This window comes from Sapajus apella, unplaced genomic scaffold (assembly GCF_009761245.1).
Source record: "Sapajus apella isolate SASKATOON/1434 unplaced genomic scaffold, GSC_monkey_1.0 scaffold2, whole genome shotgun sequence".
NCBI lineage: Eukaryota > Metazoa > Chordata > Mammalia > Primates > Cebidae > Sapajus > Sapajus apella.
This window is the reverse complement of record NW_022436942.1, coordinates 72,574,389-72,590,650: the sequence shown is the minus strand read 5'-3', so window position 1 is coordinate 72,590,650 and position 16,262 is coordinate 72,574,389. Positions and strand designations below refer to the sequence as shown.

The 16,262-nt window shown below is 41.8% G+C and overlaps 1 long non-coding RNA gene across 1 annotated transcript; it reads left to right on the top strand.

Annotated features, from left to right (window-relative positions):
• The first annotated feature begins 689 nt into the window (after window positions 1-689).
• On the top strand, window positions 690-8,508 carry LOC116525123. The gene is made up of 3 exons (XR_004257586.1): window positions 690-909; window positions 3,511-4,231; window positions 8,446-8,508. It is a non-coding gene; the product is annotated as an uncharacterized LOC116525123 (long non-coding RNA).
• The last annotated feature ends 7,754 nt before the right edge of the window (window positions 8,509-16,262 follow it).

The window sequence follows — 16,262 nt, the reverse complement described above, 5'->3', positions numbered from 1 at the left end:
CTTTAGGGAGGCCAAAGACTTCTCTGATCTTGTTTTATTTAAAGGATATCCTCACCCATCACAATTTTTTCCTCACATGACTTTATTTTTTTGCATAGTACTTAATGATTTCTAAAATTATATATAAACACACATATTTTATGCTATATATTTTATATAAATTCATAAGAAATATATAATACATTTATATAAGTAAATAATATATATTTACATAAATAAAAATATGTAATATATATTTATATAAATAAATATGAAATATATATGTATTATAATAAATAAGAAATATTATATGTATTTTTATATAAATAAGACATATATAATATACTTATATATATAAATAAGAAACATATTACATATTTTATATAAATAAATATATAATATATATTATAATAAATAAGAAATATATGTATTTTTATATAAATAAATATGACGTGTGTAATATATAAATAAATGAGAAGTACGTAATATATTTTACATAAATAAATAAGACATATATAATATATTTACATATTATATATATTTTAACTTGCTTATTGTCTGTTTCTCCTCTAGAATGTCTGACTCCTGAGGAGGGTATTATATTCATCATGCTTACTTCTCTGTCTCTAGTTCTAGCTCACCATGTGGCAGATAATAGATGTTCAAAATAGATATTGAGCTAATGGAAAATGAAGTGGCTTAGGCAAACACATGCAGTGATCTAAGCTGTTAAAAACAATTTAAAAAAAAAAAATTCCGAGCTGAGTTACTTTTGAACTAGGCAACTTCTCAGCCAGAGCCCACTCTCTGCCAGAAGAACCTCCAGCCTTTTCAGAAGGGGCAAACGTGGGTGAGGAGGATTCCTGAGTGGCCTAGGATTAGGGGACAAGACAAGAGCTTCGACTTGTCTTGGACCCCTGGACAGCTCAGGTGAGAAAAGAAATCTCCCTCCCCCATGGTTCTCTTCCTCCATGCATGGCTGTGGCAGGTTCCGTCCAATCGGGTCATAAAAGTATGGTCTGAAGTTCTGCACCCTTTGGGTTTTGTTTTGTTTTATTATTTTATTATTAAAAACTAAACATGTGGAACACAGATAATTTGGTTCTGCATGAGGCTTCCTTTGGCTCCTGCATCTAAGGAATTTAACAAGGGAGAAAACAGAGGGAAATATATACATAGCTATTTGGTATAAAGATGGAAAGTAAAAATTTACTTCAAAAGATTATTAGAGTAACCTCTCTGGGCAAGTTGTGATCAGTAATGCTGCCCAGATCATCATATTGTGGGCTTTTTAAAGAATTCGGAGGTGGTGGGGGCTGTAAGACTTTGGTTTGGGTTTTTTAAAATTAGCTTTAAAAGGAAGAGTAGAGCGATGGTAGAGCCAACTTTTAAATATCCTTCTTAGAATGGTTGGAATTGGGTTTCAAACCTTAATGTGCTCCCAGGGACAATAATACAGGCTGGAAAATAATTATTTTCCAAGCTCCAGAGCTGCTTTACCCCTCCATCTGTACTGTCCCTGGCCAAGTTAAGTTCCCACCCAGGGCACATTGCCCCATTTAATTCTTTTTTCTGCCCCTGCCTTCTTCAGCATTATAAAGGGGGCAGATCCTTCATGATAAACTCTCAGGGATCATGCCAAGACCTCTGCTAACAGAACAGTTTAGAGTTTAGCCCTCAGGAACCTGAAAAGATGAGACACACCACAGTTCAAGTTAAGCCAGATTCCTCAAGCAGCAATAGGAAGCTCTCCTTTTGTGTCTCACTTCTTTCACTCAATGTTATGTTTGTGAGATTCATCTACATGTTTGCAAGAGGTTGTAGCTCATTCATTTTTCACTGTAGTATACTACTCTTCTCAGTGAATTTGCCACAATGTATTTATGTTTCACTGTGGATGATGGCTACTTAGATAGTTTTACTTGTGGGGTTATTAGCCGCAGCGTTGCCATTAAGGTTCTTCTAGACATCTTGGTGAATGTGGGCACCACTTCTCCTCCAACATCTTTAATCTCCTGGCCCAGAAGCTCAGAACCTCTTTGGAATCATGGACATCTTGGATAACCTGATGGAGGCTGAGCCCCGTATCCAAAATACACAGACACATACACACAGACAGAGATAGAGAGACAGAGACAAAGAGACAGAGACAGACATTCACAGACATAGAGAGGCAAAGGTGTAGACATATACAATATTGCATATCATTTTAGGGGGGGTTGCAATGAGCCTCAGGTGTATGCAGGGACCACATGAAGAACCCCAGCTGTACTCTGGTCTGGGAAGGGAATCAGAGAGACCTTTTCAGGGGTCCTGGCAAACCATATCGTAGGGGGAAACCAGAGAACAATAAGGTGAGTTTCCCTCCAAATCTGCTTCTGAATGCTTTTGTTTTTCCTCCGTGGTGCTGGGAGGTTTCCAGCCCCAGAGAGGGAGAAACAAGAGGTCAGTTTCCCCAGCATAACTCCAAACCCCATAGCACTCCTGCAAAGCCTGCTCTGCTCTGTGTGGATGTCTGTGTTTGCACCAAGGGTGAGGGCAAGGCAGGAGCCAAGAATAACCCATAATTCTGCACACAGCAGATTGAGTTTCTTGCAGAATTTGCTCCCAGAGGAAACAGCTATGGCAGGAGCTGAGCATGGCTAAGGCCTCAGAGAGTGGATACACTATGTGTGTTGGAAAGCACCCACAGCAAAATTTGCAGACAGTGAGGTGCTCTGGGGGGCATGTACATGGGTCCAGCCATGCTGGGCAGTGCCACTCTTAGTCCTGGTCAACAGAGTCCCTATGCTCTAAAGCCTTCTGCCCTGTCTTCTGACTGTGCCCCTTTCTTAAAGGCAGGGAGTTGGCAGGAGCCACTTTGCCCCATCATTGGTACTCCCATGTTCAGGGCACCCAGAAACTGAGATTCCTGTCACCATGCTACAGCTTGGCTACCGGGGATCACCAGGCCCTGGGTGATGTACCCTCTACTCCCGGGATGCTGCAGTTCCCACCTATGTCTCTCTGCGTTGCTCTGTGTACCTCTTGTGTTTTGCTCTCGGCTGCTTCTGTGTCTGTTTCAGTATCTCACTGTGCTTTGTTTTTCTGTATGCATCTCTTCCTCAGGCTGTCTCTTTCCTTGATGCTCCTCTCAGTGTTTTATCTCTGTACATCTCTCTCTGATGTTCCTTCCATCTTTCCTTAGCCAACAAGCCTCTTAGTGCCTCCCTGTCCCGCCATAATTGGCCATTGGGGACAGCTGCCGGCAGTGACACCAGAGCCCTTTTGTGCCCACTTTGCCTTCCTCCCTCTGCAGCGCCAGCCCTGGACCACTGCTGGAGACGGAGCTGCAGAAGGAGCTCAGCTCTCTTTGAAAAGACCCGCACCCACTTTCTGGCTCCAAACCCCAGGGCTCCTTGCCGTAAGGGGGAGGGGAGGGCTTCAAAACAGCTTCTAAGCCTCTTAAAACGAGGTTTCCCATGAATTCTTAAAAAACATATTTCGAAAAAAAAAAAAAAAAAAAAAAACAACATATTTCGATCCTTTTAGCCCCAGGGCAGGAAGAAGACTGGAAGCTCCCTGCGACCAATCGAATCAGTATTTCCCGGGCTTCCTGAAGAGGCAGCTCCCGGGACCCGTCTTCCCTGCACCAGCTTCCCGTGTTGATGCCTTATCTCAAAGGGAAGGAGGGGGAGATCGTTTTGAACTCATCCCTCTTCCCCAGCTCCCCGCTGCAGGACTGTAGGGCCTGGAGTCCAGAAGGAAAGGACTGGGGGACAGATCCCAGAGTGTGGGGAGGTGGTCTCTCTGGAGCCCGGCGCAGGCGGAGCTTCAGGGGCACCCATGTTTTCCTGCTCCGAGTGCAAGGTCGCATCGGGGTCCCCCAGCTAATCAGCCGCGCCTGCGGGATCTTGCCTTCTCCAGAAGGTGGAGAAGGCATGAATTTTTAAATTCCCCTCCCCGACCAAATGGGGTGAGATTACGCCAGGCCAAACCGTCTCTTCAAAAATTAAAATTGGGAACGATTCCATTCCAACTCAAATGGCCGAGCAGAGAATATTGCAAAAACTTTTCCAAGTTGCGCAAAAAAAAACGGTTCCACTCCCGGCTCCCGCCGAGCCTCCTGAAATTGACTGCAAGGTTTTGCACGTCCCTAAACGGCATTTTTCCAGGCAGACGGTCCATAGCTCTTACTAGATTTTCAAAGAGCTACGAGGTGCCCACCACAACCACCACCAAATGGGTGAAAAGGTTAAGGACCCTTACAAAGGTACGCAGCGCCGCGATTTCAGTTCGAAACAAAACCTCTGCCTGCCTACTAGCCCTGTTTGTTTTTATTTTTTTTTAACTCTCCCTCCCCTTCCTCCTCCTCCTCACCCCACCCCTTTTTTTCTTTTGCGACTTTTCTTTGACATTTCAAAGCCTCTCCTGGTTTCGATTTGAAGCTCCCGGATAAAATCGATCAATTTCAGAAAAAAAAAAAAAAAAAAAAAACCGAAGGATTCCGGTTCTGGAATTCAAAGTCCTCTCCCTTCAGGGAGGGCGGAGCTGGAGCCAGAGGCAGGCGGTCATCAAAACTTTTTTCGAGCAGGCACCTCATTTTCCCCCTACTTCCCTCATCCCCAGACTTTTTTCCCCCGAAAGAGAGTGGGATCAAAGAAAAAGGTTTAACGTTTTCGGCTAGGGAGCAGCAGGCGCCCCGCGCGGTCGGGGAAGCTGGACGTTGAACTTGCCCCGCCCGCTTGGCAATGGGAAGCCCCCACATCTGTTTACTACCTGCATCTGAGACCTCAGGTATTTCAGGAAGCCGGTCCGGCAACTTTAAAAAGACTGCGAGGTGGCCAAAGTCATAAACTGGAGACAGAAACCGACTCTTGGATCTGAGACCTAATTCCTGTTTTATTGATTAAGGAGGGCAGGCTAGATGAAGTTAGAAACAAGATGGAAAGTTGAAAGGTCCCACCCAAGTCCTCTTCCGCTGGCCTTCGCCTTCCAAACAGCCTCTGCGCAGCTCACCCCAGCTCACCTCTATGGGGAAGGGGACGCCCAGGGAGGGAAGGTGGAAATTTGTGAATGTGGCCCTTACAGGAAATTCAAAGGGAATAAGGCTAAGGGGTCAGGATTAAATCTCATTTTATTTGGTTACGTTGTGGGCTGCAGGTAAGAGGGCGCTATCCTGGTTATTGATTTTTTTTCTTGGTTTAAGATTCTTACATTTTGTTCATCGTGGGATTCTTTTTGCATTCAATTTGGCTTTTTAAATACAGTCTTAAAATATCTGTCTTTATTACCGAGATAGTTTCACCACCTTATTGCCCCATGCGAAACCTCATTTTGGTCCCTGCCCTCTTAGCCAGGGCAGCTGAAGGGGGCCCTCGAAGTCCGAGTCTTGGCCGGGAAGCATTTGGGTGTTTGGGTATCACTGAGCGGAACAGGCATTTAGGAAATGAAGAGGAGACAGAGGAAATTTTAAGGGGGCTGAGCTTCTTTCCTGATTGGAATCCCTGGTCAGATCAAGGCAAGAGAGAAATCTCATTTTCCTCCCCTAAGACGTGACTCCGTTCACTGTGACATTTCTGGCTGTGATTGAGAGCAGGGAGGCTCGGCCATCTGACGTGAGGTCATGGGCCTGGATTTTGTTCCTGGGAGCCCAAATCAAACTTACTGTGTGGCCTGGAACAAGTTGTGCTGTGCTGAGACTGTAGCCTCCTTGGGGGATTTTGTTTTTTAATGGAAGAGACCAGCCAGAGACATCCAGAATATGTTAAACAAATCAGTTTTCCAAAATTCTTCCTGGTTTGAGAGTAGGTTCCCCCTACAAAGCCTCTATTTGATTAAAAGGCTTATAATAATGCCTAAGCTTTACTGAGTGTTTGCCCCAAGTCAGACGCTTTGCCAATCGTTTTTAAAGCATTATCTCTTTTAACCTTCACAACAGACCCAGGAAGTAGAAATTATCTTTCATTTCTATTTTACAAATGAAGAAACTGAAGCCAAGAGAAGGGAAGTAATTTGTGTACAGCGGCTGAATGGCAGACTTCGGAGATCAGGCAAGTTTCCTCTAAAGATCCCGTTCTTACACGCTACATGTCAGTGAAAATTTTTCAGCATTTGCATTTAAAAACATTTGAGGACAATGGAAGTGTAAATGGGTTTGGAGAGAGAAGGCCACCTGCTCTAGAAGAAGCCACCTCAGGATCTGCATTTCTGTACCATCTGCATTCAAATTGCTCTTCAGAGTGGCTTCTTCCTTGCCTGGTTCATATCGCCCAGAATGAACTACACCACCATCCAAAAACAGCTGTTTTTTAGCCAGTAACAACCTAGGCATGTACTCTGTGTACCAGAGCATTTTCAATAAGCCACAGATCCTCAGGCCGACAGAGAAGCCACTGGAGGTTCAGAGCCAGGCACGGGGGATCAGGCAGACAGAAAACATAAGATGAGAAACTAGGAAACAGGGCATGTCCTGATGCTGCCTAAAATTCCAGGAAAAAAAGGCATTCAGTGGTTAGAGGAATGGGTTAGGCAACATGAGAACCGTGGAGAGGAAACAGGGCTCATTGGTCCCCGATTCACAGCCTTTGGTATCTCTAGGGTATTTGTTTTTGGAGAAGAAACATCTGTGAGGGTAAAACACTTCCTGAGTGAAGCAACTGCCCCACAGAAGCTGGGATGCGTCTGGTTTTGTATGATGCCTTCAGTGCAGAAGTAAAGACTTTTAGTTTTTCATACAAATAATTTTTTTTTTTTTTTTTTTTTTTGAGACAGAGTCTCACTCTGTCACCCAGGCTGGAGTGCAGTGGTGTGATCTCAGCTCACTATAACCTTTGCCTCCTGTGATCAAGTGATTGTCCTGTCTCAGCCTTCTGAGTAGCTAGGAATACAGGCACGCATCTCCATGCCCTGCTAATTTTTGTGTGTGTTTTTTTTAGTAGAGATGGAGTTTCACCATATTCGCTAGGGTGGTCTCAAACTCCTGACCTCAAGTGATCCACCTGTCTTGGCCTCCCAAAGTGCTGGGATTACAGGCATGAGCCACTGTGCCTGGCTACAGATACATTTTTAAAGGTCTTTCAGATTTGGGGTTCAAACAAAAAGGTCGTCAGAGATCAGATTGGCAGCTGGAAATGGATGACCTATTACAAAATCTAATTGTCTTTCCCTGTTGTTAATGATAATAATAACTTTAATTTGGGGATTGCTTACTCACAAATGCTTTAATAAACACATTTCTCCTTTTGTCTTCAGGTCATAGCTCCATGATAGACAGATATATTAACAAGTCATTCCTTTTCACCTGTAAAGAAACTAAAGCCCAGCAAGGTTAAGTTGCTCACCCAAAGTCACACAGCAGTAATTGAAAAAATAGGATTCAAACTAAGTTTTGGTGGAATCCTAGACTCATGTCCCTATCCCATTCCATGGCCAGGGGCAAAGCTCATGGAACATATTCAACAATTTGCAAGGCTGTCCAGGGAGTGTCAGAGATTCAAAGAGTCTAAGAAATGCCAGATGTGATTTCTGAAGGCAGCCCCCAAAAGGTATCTCAATCCTTTCTCCTGGCCAGGAGGCAAGAAAGGAGCAGAGAATTGCTGTCCAGGATAGCCAGAGTGTTCAAAAACATGGGGCTAGGGAGATACGTGCTGAGAAATAGATTGCAATTCAGTGAGAGACACAGTCCCCAAGTGAGATTTCCCAGTGACTGTCACTTGGCCCAGAGAGATGGTATCATCCAATCTGAGCCAGAACTTAACAGAGTAGTCAACATTTGCTGAGAATCTGTGCACCATTTTTTTAAACCAAAGTGCTACATCATTTCTCTTTCTAATAATCCAGTGGAGAATTGTCTGAACAACCATGCACAGTTGTGCAGGTCATGCACTGCACAAAAGGGATGTCATTCACTGCACAAAAGGGATGTCATTCACATCCCTCTATCCTTGCCTTTGTACATTTATGTATATCCAGCTACCCCTCAGTATCCATGGGGTACCAGTTCCAGGACTCCTTGCAGATACCAAAATCTGAGGATTCTCAAGTCCCTGATATAAAATGGCATTGTATTTTCATATAACCTACACACCCTTTTGTATGCTTTGAATCACCTCTAGAATACTTTTAATACCTAATACAATGTAAATGCTGTGCAAATAGTTGATATATCATATGGTTTAGGAAATAATGACAAGAAGAAAAGCCTGTATGTGTTCACTACAGACATTTTTGTTGCTGTTTTGAGTATTTTCCATCTGCAGTTGGTTGAATCCATGGATTCAGAACCTACAGACATGGAGGGCTGACTGTATTTATTACAACCATTTACCAGAAGATGGCAGTAAGGTGTCTTGTTTAATGACAGTGTATTATGACAGAATTCCAATGTGGAAATAAGGTGGCTTGAGGGAAGGGTGGGTTTTTCTAATTACATAAAGACACAGTATGGGTAATGACCCTGGTTATGATCATTTCCTGCATTCACAGCTGGGCTCACTGAGATTGAGAAGACTGGAGTGCTTGACTTAGGTTCACAGAACTGGTTAGAAGATAAGTCAGCCCTCAAACAAGTCCATAGTCTGGGCTTCCACCCACTATATTGGGGCTCCTAGGAGGTTGCGAAACAATTTGGAATCACCCAGATCTGGGTTTGACCTTAACCTCTCCTGTTTAAAGCTGTTGTACAAGTGATTCATACCCTCTGAGCCCTGGTCTCCGCATCTGTAAAATGGGTACAATAATAGTCCCACCACAAATCTAAAATTTATATGGAACCACGAAGACCTTGAATAGCCAAAGCAATTCTAAGTAAAAGGAGCAAAACTGGAGGCATCATACTACTTGGCTTTAAAATATGCTATGAAGCTATAGTAACCAAGACAACATGGTAGTGACATAAAAGCTGACACATAGACTAATGGAACAGAATAGAAAACCCAGCTATGAACCCACACATTTATAGAGAACTCATTGTCAACAAAGCTGCCAATAACACAATGGGGCAAGGGTAGTCTCTTCAATAAGTGGCGCTGGAAAACCTGGGTAAACCTATGTAGAAAGAAAAACCTAGAACCCTGTCTCTCACCATAGATAAACATCAAATCAAAATGGATTGCAGAGTTAAACATAAGAGCTGAGATTTTTAAACTATTAGGAGAAAACCTTGGGGAAATGCTCCAGGACATTGGTCTGGGCAAATTTTTTTGTGTAAGATCTCAAAAGCACAGGAAACCAAGGCCAGAATAGACAAATGGGATTACATCAAGCTGAAAGGCATCTGTTCAGCAAGGTAAGCCATCAACAAACTGAAGAGACACCCCACAGAATGGGAGAAAATATTTGCAACATACATCTGACAAGGAGTTAATAACCAGAGTATCCTGCAGGAGCTGGATTGAAAATAAAAATAACCAGAATACATAGAAGTTCTAACAATTCAATAGAAAAAGGGAAAGGAAGGAAGGAAGGAAGGAAGGAAGGAAGGAAGGGAGGGAGGGAGGGGGGGAGGGGGGGGGGGGGGGAGGGAGGGAGGGAGGGAGGGAAAAAGAAAAAAGAGATATACTAAAAATTTTTCAGTAACACTAATCATCAGAGAAATGCCAATCAAAACCACAATGAAATATCACCTCACCCCAGTTAAAATGGCTTTTATCAAAAAGACAAGGAAGAGCAGATGATAAGGAGAAAAGCGAACCCTTATGCACTGTTGGTGGGAATGCAAATTAGTATAGCCACTATGGAAAGTGTTATAGAAGCTATTCAGAAAACTAAAAGTAGGCCAGGTGTGGTGGCTCATGCCTGCAATCCCAGCACTCTGAGAGGCCAAGGTAGGCAGATCACCTGAGATCAGGAGTTTGAGACCAGCCTGACCAACATGAAGAAACCCCGTCTCTACCAAAAATACAAATTAGCCAGGCATGGTGGCACATGCTTGTAATTCCAGCTACTTGGAAGGCTGAGGCAGGCGAATTGCTTCAACCCAGGAGATGGAGGTTGTGGTGAGCTGAGATCACACCATTGCACTCCAGCCTGAGCAACAGTGAATAAATGGATAAAGAAAATGTGAGATATAGATATGTACCTCACATTGGAATATATATATATAATGGAATATTATTCAGGCATGAAAAAGATGAAATTCTGTCATTTGCAGCAACATGGATGGACTGGAGGTCAATATGTTAAGGGAAATAAGCCAAGCATGGAAAAACACATGTGTCACATGTTCTCACTCACATGTAGGAGCTAAAAAAGTGAATCTCATGAAGATAGAAAGTAGATTTGTGGTTATCAGAGGCTGGGAAGGGTGATGGGGAGAAGAGACAAAGAGAGATTGATTAATGGTAAAAATATACAGTTTGACAGGAGAAAGAAGATGTAATGTTTGATAGATCAGTAGGATGACTATAGGTCACAATAATTTACTGTATATTTCAAAATAGCTAGAAGAGCACAATTTGAATGTTCATAGCATAAAGAAAAGATGGATGTGTAAGGTGATGGATAGCCTGATTACACTGATTTGAGCTTTACAGGTTATATGAATGCATTAAATTATCACATGTATCCTGAAAACATGTACATCATCTATTATGTATCAATTTTTTAAAACTTTAAAAATAATCCCTACTGCAGGAGAAAAGAGATAATATAAGCAAAGCGTTTCCATTCAACACCTGGCATGCAAACACTGGCTAGCGTTATTATGAATTGTGTCTGATTTGTACATAGTTGAATCTGTTTCTTTCATGTGTCTTGAATGGAAGGATTCCAGACCAAACCCTACCTCCCAGCTCACAGGATTGGGAATGTTCACAGGCTTTCTAGTCATCGTGGTTCCTGGAAGGGTCTCTTGTTTGGGGACATTCTGTCATTTCTATTTTCAGTCCTATTTTTCTTCAGTTTGCAGCTGGATATGGAGGAATTATTGGGAGGTGGGCATCTAGATGATTTGTCCAGCTGTGGCTGCCTTGAGTTCTCTAAGAGACAGAGAGAGAAAGGAGGAAAGAAAGACAAAGAGAAGGTGGTAGAGGGAGATTGTCAATCCACCAATATTCATGAAGCCCTAAATTTATTTTGCAAATGATGACTTTAATAATTCAAACCCAGCAAATGGCCGGGAAAGCCAAAGTACCACCTCATCCAGCACCTTAGTGACATTCAGAAATAAGAAACCTGTCCTCTCATTTCAGCCTGATGACGTCACCAGATGCAGATGATGGAATTTCCACAACCTACCCCCAACAACAAAATTAAGTTATTAAGACCGCTGGGGAACTTACAATTCTTAACATTTATTATATAATTGTTACGATTATTACCACTCTAATTTATTTCCCTACTTTAAAATGTTCTGGCAACTGTAACTCATTTTAATCTGATCCTCGCAAACCGGGAGACCTTGGATTATTTAGAGAGAGAGAGAGAGAGCGTTTAGCCAGGTGTGTGAGTCTCAGATTTCCTCGGAATTGCTGCAGTGCCTCACTCAATATAGAAATAAGCAAAAAACAGTGTGTGCATTATATCAATATTATGATAATGTGCACCGAACGCAGATCGTAAGTGATTAATTCAGTCATTTTCCAAGTTTATCCCTGGGGATTTAGATCCTAAAGAGCCCTGAATGAACACATGCACACACATAATCCCATCTTCCTCAGGCTCTGTGGAAAAACACTTTAATGCAAAATGAGAGATGAGAAATTAGGTATATATAGTAGGAAAAGCAGCTTTTTAATTGCAGGCTTAGTCTTGTCTGTAACCTGTGGGCGAAGCGGGGGGACTCAAGAGGTATAAAGGAAATAAAAGTAGCTGAATCATATCATTATGTGGTATTTCACCAGTATGTTAATATTATAGAAATGAAAAGCTCTTATGTGGAGAAGTTTGCATCTGAGGTTAAACAGTATTTGATCTGAAGGGCCTGTGAGTAGGAAAAGAAATTGGACTCCTACATGGACAGTTAAAATGCCAGTAGATTTATATTAATTGAGCCATTGACTGTTTTATGTTCAGTAAATGTGCTCCCCTGTTATAATGATGATATTAATATTAAGGAGAGTTTGTTGAGTATTTACTATGCTCCATTGTGCTAAGACAGTGGTTCTCAGTAGGGAAGGTGGTGATGTGTCCCTCCTCCCCTCCCTTGGGGGACATTTGACAATGCCTGGAGACATTTTAGGCTGTCACAGCTGGGGGGGCTGCTGCTGACATCCAATCAATAAAGATCAAGGATGCTGCTACGAATCCTGTGATGCACAGGACAGTCCCCGCATCATAGAGTATCTGGCCTCAAATGTCCATGTGCCAACAGGGAGAAACTCAGTGCTAAGGCATTGCATGAATCAACTCATTTAATATTTGCAACAATTTTTCAAACTAGATATTACTAGTTGCCCTATTTTACAGATGAAGTAATGAGGCTTGGAGAAGTTAAAAGGACTGTCCAAGGTCATTCAAGGACTATGGGAGCCAGTGAGAAAAAGACTCACCTCTGGTCTCTGTTCACTGCTGGAAACAAGGCAGAAAAATGCTCCCAAGTAATCCACGTGACTCCCATCTCACACTCCCATGCAAGCTGAGGTGTGTAGTCCATGGAAGAGTCTACCTTCAGCCACCTACCAAACCACCTCTGTATAAACAGAACCTACTCCAAGCCTGGTAGACAGGTACACAATACTATCTGCCCTGAGCAAATTCTGAAAGACTATAAACCAATCTATCAATCCTTATCTCTAGGGTAAGATTTGGGAGACTTTATTTTTTGCCTTATTCATACATCTAGCATGTAACAATTTCATGAACAGAACAAAACAGTGATATTAAAAATATGTAGACAGCTTATGTGGTAATATGGGAAATAATTGTGGCAAGGAAAACAAGATAAATAGATGCACATTCTGTGGCTACTCTTGGTTCTACAAGAATGTGAACAACCATATTGTCAGCATGTCCACCTTGATGAAGGAAACCTGGAAGTTGGGAGCCCTCTCTTTCTTACAATGTAGGAAATGAATGCTTTCTTTCTTTTTTATACCTTGTCTATTTTTTATTATTTTTGATAAAATATGTCTACAATAATAATACAAACTGCCTCTCGATTAATTTTATTTTATTTTTTTGAGGCAGAGTCTCTCTCTGTCACCTAGGCTGGAGCGCAGTGGCATAGTCTCAGGTCACTGCAACCTCTGCCTCCCAGGTTCAAGCGATTCTTGTGCCTCAACCTCCCAAGTAGCTGGGATTACAGGCATGCACCATCACACCCGGCTAATTTTTGTATTTTTGGTAGAGATAGGTTTCACCATGTTGGCCAGGCTGGTCTCTACTTCTTGACCTCACTTGATCTGCCTGCCTCAGCCTCTCAAAGTGATGGAATTACAGATGTGAGCCACCATGCCTGGCCCAGCCTCTGGACTAATTTTAAAAAACACATTGATTGATTGATTGATTGAGGCAGGATCTTACTCTGTCACTCAGGCTGGAAGGTACTGACACAATCATAGCTCACTGCAGTTCAAACTCCTAGGCTCAAGAGATCCTCCCAATTCAGCTTCCCAATAAATTTGGACTACAGGTGTGAACCACTGTGCCCAGGTTAATTGGATTTTTATGCAAAAGAGTGTAAACATTTAATGTATATTTTTCTGAGATGTCTTTCCATAGTTTTCTATAGATTCTCAAAGACGTACAGGGGAATCCAAAAATAGTCATTGCAACTAACATGTATTAAGCACTTAGTTTTAAGAATTATGCTAAACATTCCACATGCATCATCTCACTTACTATTCTAATAACCTTATCAGGTCAATAATATTTTTAACGTTATTTTACAGATAAAAGACAGAGAGACTCAGAGAGGTTAAGACATTTGTCTAAAGACCCACAGCAACAGAGCTGGAATTTGAACATAGTTGCATCTAGCTTTTAACAGAGCTTTGGCTATCTCATTAAAAAAAGTTAAGAAGCAAGGATTCATTTATTCATTAGGGCCCTTCCAAGTGTGCCATTTTATTATTTTCCAAGGCAGTTTTAGGGACATGTGAAATAGAACCTCATGAATCTAACAAGAATTCTTCCACGTAATAGCTAGGGGACATTGGGTATGTGCACAGTGAGAAAAAGATGCACCTCTTGTCTCTGTTCACTGCTGGAAACAAGGCAGAGAAATACTCCCAGATAATCCATGAGGCTCCCTTCTGGGAGGTGGGAGTGGGAGAAGGTGACTTTCATCAAGTTAGAAGGGGGTGAAAGTGAGAACTTGAAGAGTACATGGTGGAGACAAGCATTTGGGATGGTCATGGTGGTTTTAAAGCTTCTTTAAAAACACGAACAAATCTGAAGGCAGGCTGGGAGTGTGGACCCGTCAATCAAGGCAGGGATTGTAAATAGTGTGTTCCCCTTTGGCGAGACTCCTAATTAACCACAAGCCACCACATCCTACATCTGAGATGTGTCTTCCATTATGGCTCATTGGAGGGTGGAAGAGGGTGTTAAATATGTCGATGCGGTGAGAGTAGATGATGGAGAAGCCTACAGTGGGTTATTACCTGGAAAACAGTGGCCAGCTTTGGTTGCCCAAGGTCAGGGTGAAAGGGATAAGGAGACTTATATTCGAAACAGCACCAGGACTAGGGTAAGAAGAATGAGGCACTCTCTTCTAACACAAAATTTAAGGGAGCACTGAAAACCTCAGTAATCAAGATAAATAGTATTTTAATGGAATCTTTTTTTTTTTTTTTTTTTTGGAGACAGAGTCTTGCTCTGTCACCCAGGCTGGAGTGCAGTGACATGATCATGGGTCACTGCAACTTCTACCACGCGGACTCGAGCAATTCTCCCACCTCAGCTTCCTGGGTAGCTGGGAGTAGGGGCATGCGCCACCATGCCCGGCTAATTTTTGTGTTTTTAATAGAGACGGGGTTTCGCCATGTTGCCTAGGCTGATCTCAAACTCCTGAGCTCAAGTGATCTGTCCACCTAGACCTCCCAAAGTGCTGGGATTACAGATGTGAGCCATTGCACCTGGCCCAACATTTTAAAAAATACAAAATTAATGCACAATAATCTGTGGTTTTAAATATCATTTAGATTTTAAACATTAAATGAAAATAAGATCTTATAGGTCAAGGATTAAGATAGGGTGAATAAGATGAAGTAAGGCAGGATCAGATCCTGGTTTTATTTAAAATTATTCCTAAACAATTTTAAAAGAAATTCCAGTCACTGTGTTATTTCACCCCCTACAATAGTTTAGTGGGCATCTCTAAAATGGGCAGCCTTTTACATAATCTCAATGTAATACTGCATGAACAGCCTTAACTTACTATCATCAAATGTTGAGTTAAGAATCAAATTCCTCCTGATTGCCTAAGAGAGTCTTTCATGATTGCTTTGTTCTAACTGGGGTCTGAAGTGCACACAGTTACATTTGGTTGACATACCCCTTAGTTATCTTTCATCCAGAGTATCCTTCCTTTTCTTTGCACCACTGCCTTATTGCAGAAACAAATCACAGATGATGCTGTGTGTTCTGAATGTGTCTGTTTGCTTCTTAGGATGATATTGTTTAATTTATTTCCTCTATTGATTTCCTGTTTTCAGTTTCATTGACTTCTCTACTATTTTTTTCAATAGAGACAGCATCTTGCTATGTTGTTCAGACTGGTCTTGAACTCCTGGCCTCAACCAATCCTCCTGTCTCAGCCTCCTAACGTTTGGGATTACAGGCATAAGCCACCACCCAACCAGCCAGTCCTTCACTTTTTGTTATTTTCCTTCCGCTACTAAATCTGAATGTGTTTTCTCTTCTTTTTCTAGTTTCTTAAGCTTCCACCTTAGATCATTCATTTTAGATCTTTCTTCTTTCATGTCTGCACTCAGTGCTACAAATCTCCCCTTAAGCACAGCTTTTGCTGCATCCCACAAATTTTAATAAGTTGTATTTTTATTTTCACTTTGTTGAAATATTTTTAAGTTTCTCTTAAGCGTTCTTTCCTCTTAAGCTTTGAGAAACTTTATTCTCAAAGCTTTCTTCTTTGATCCATGTATGATTTAGAAACATGTTGTTTAATCTCTAAGTATTTTGAAATTTTCCAGTTATCTTTCTGTTATTGACTTGTAGTTTAATTATCTTGTGATCTGAGAGCATATATTCTATGGTTTCTATTCTTTTAAATGCATGCAGATGTGTTTATTGCCCGGGATGTGATCTAGCTTGGTGAATGTTCCATGTGACCTTGAGAAGAAATGTGTATTCTGTTATTGTTGGGTGAAGTGGTTTATAGATATCAATTATATGCAGTTGAT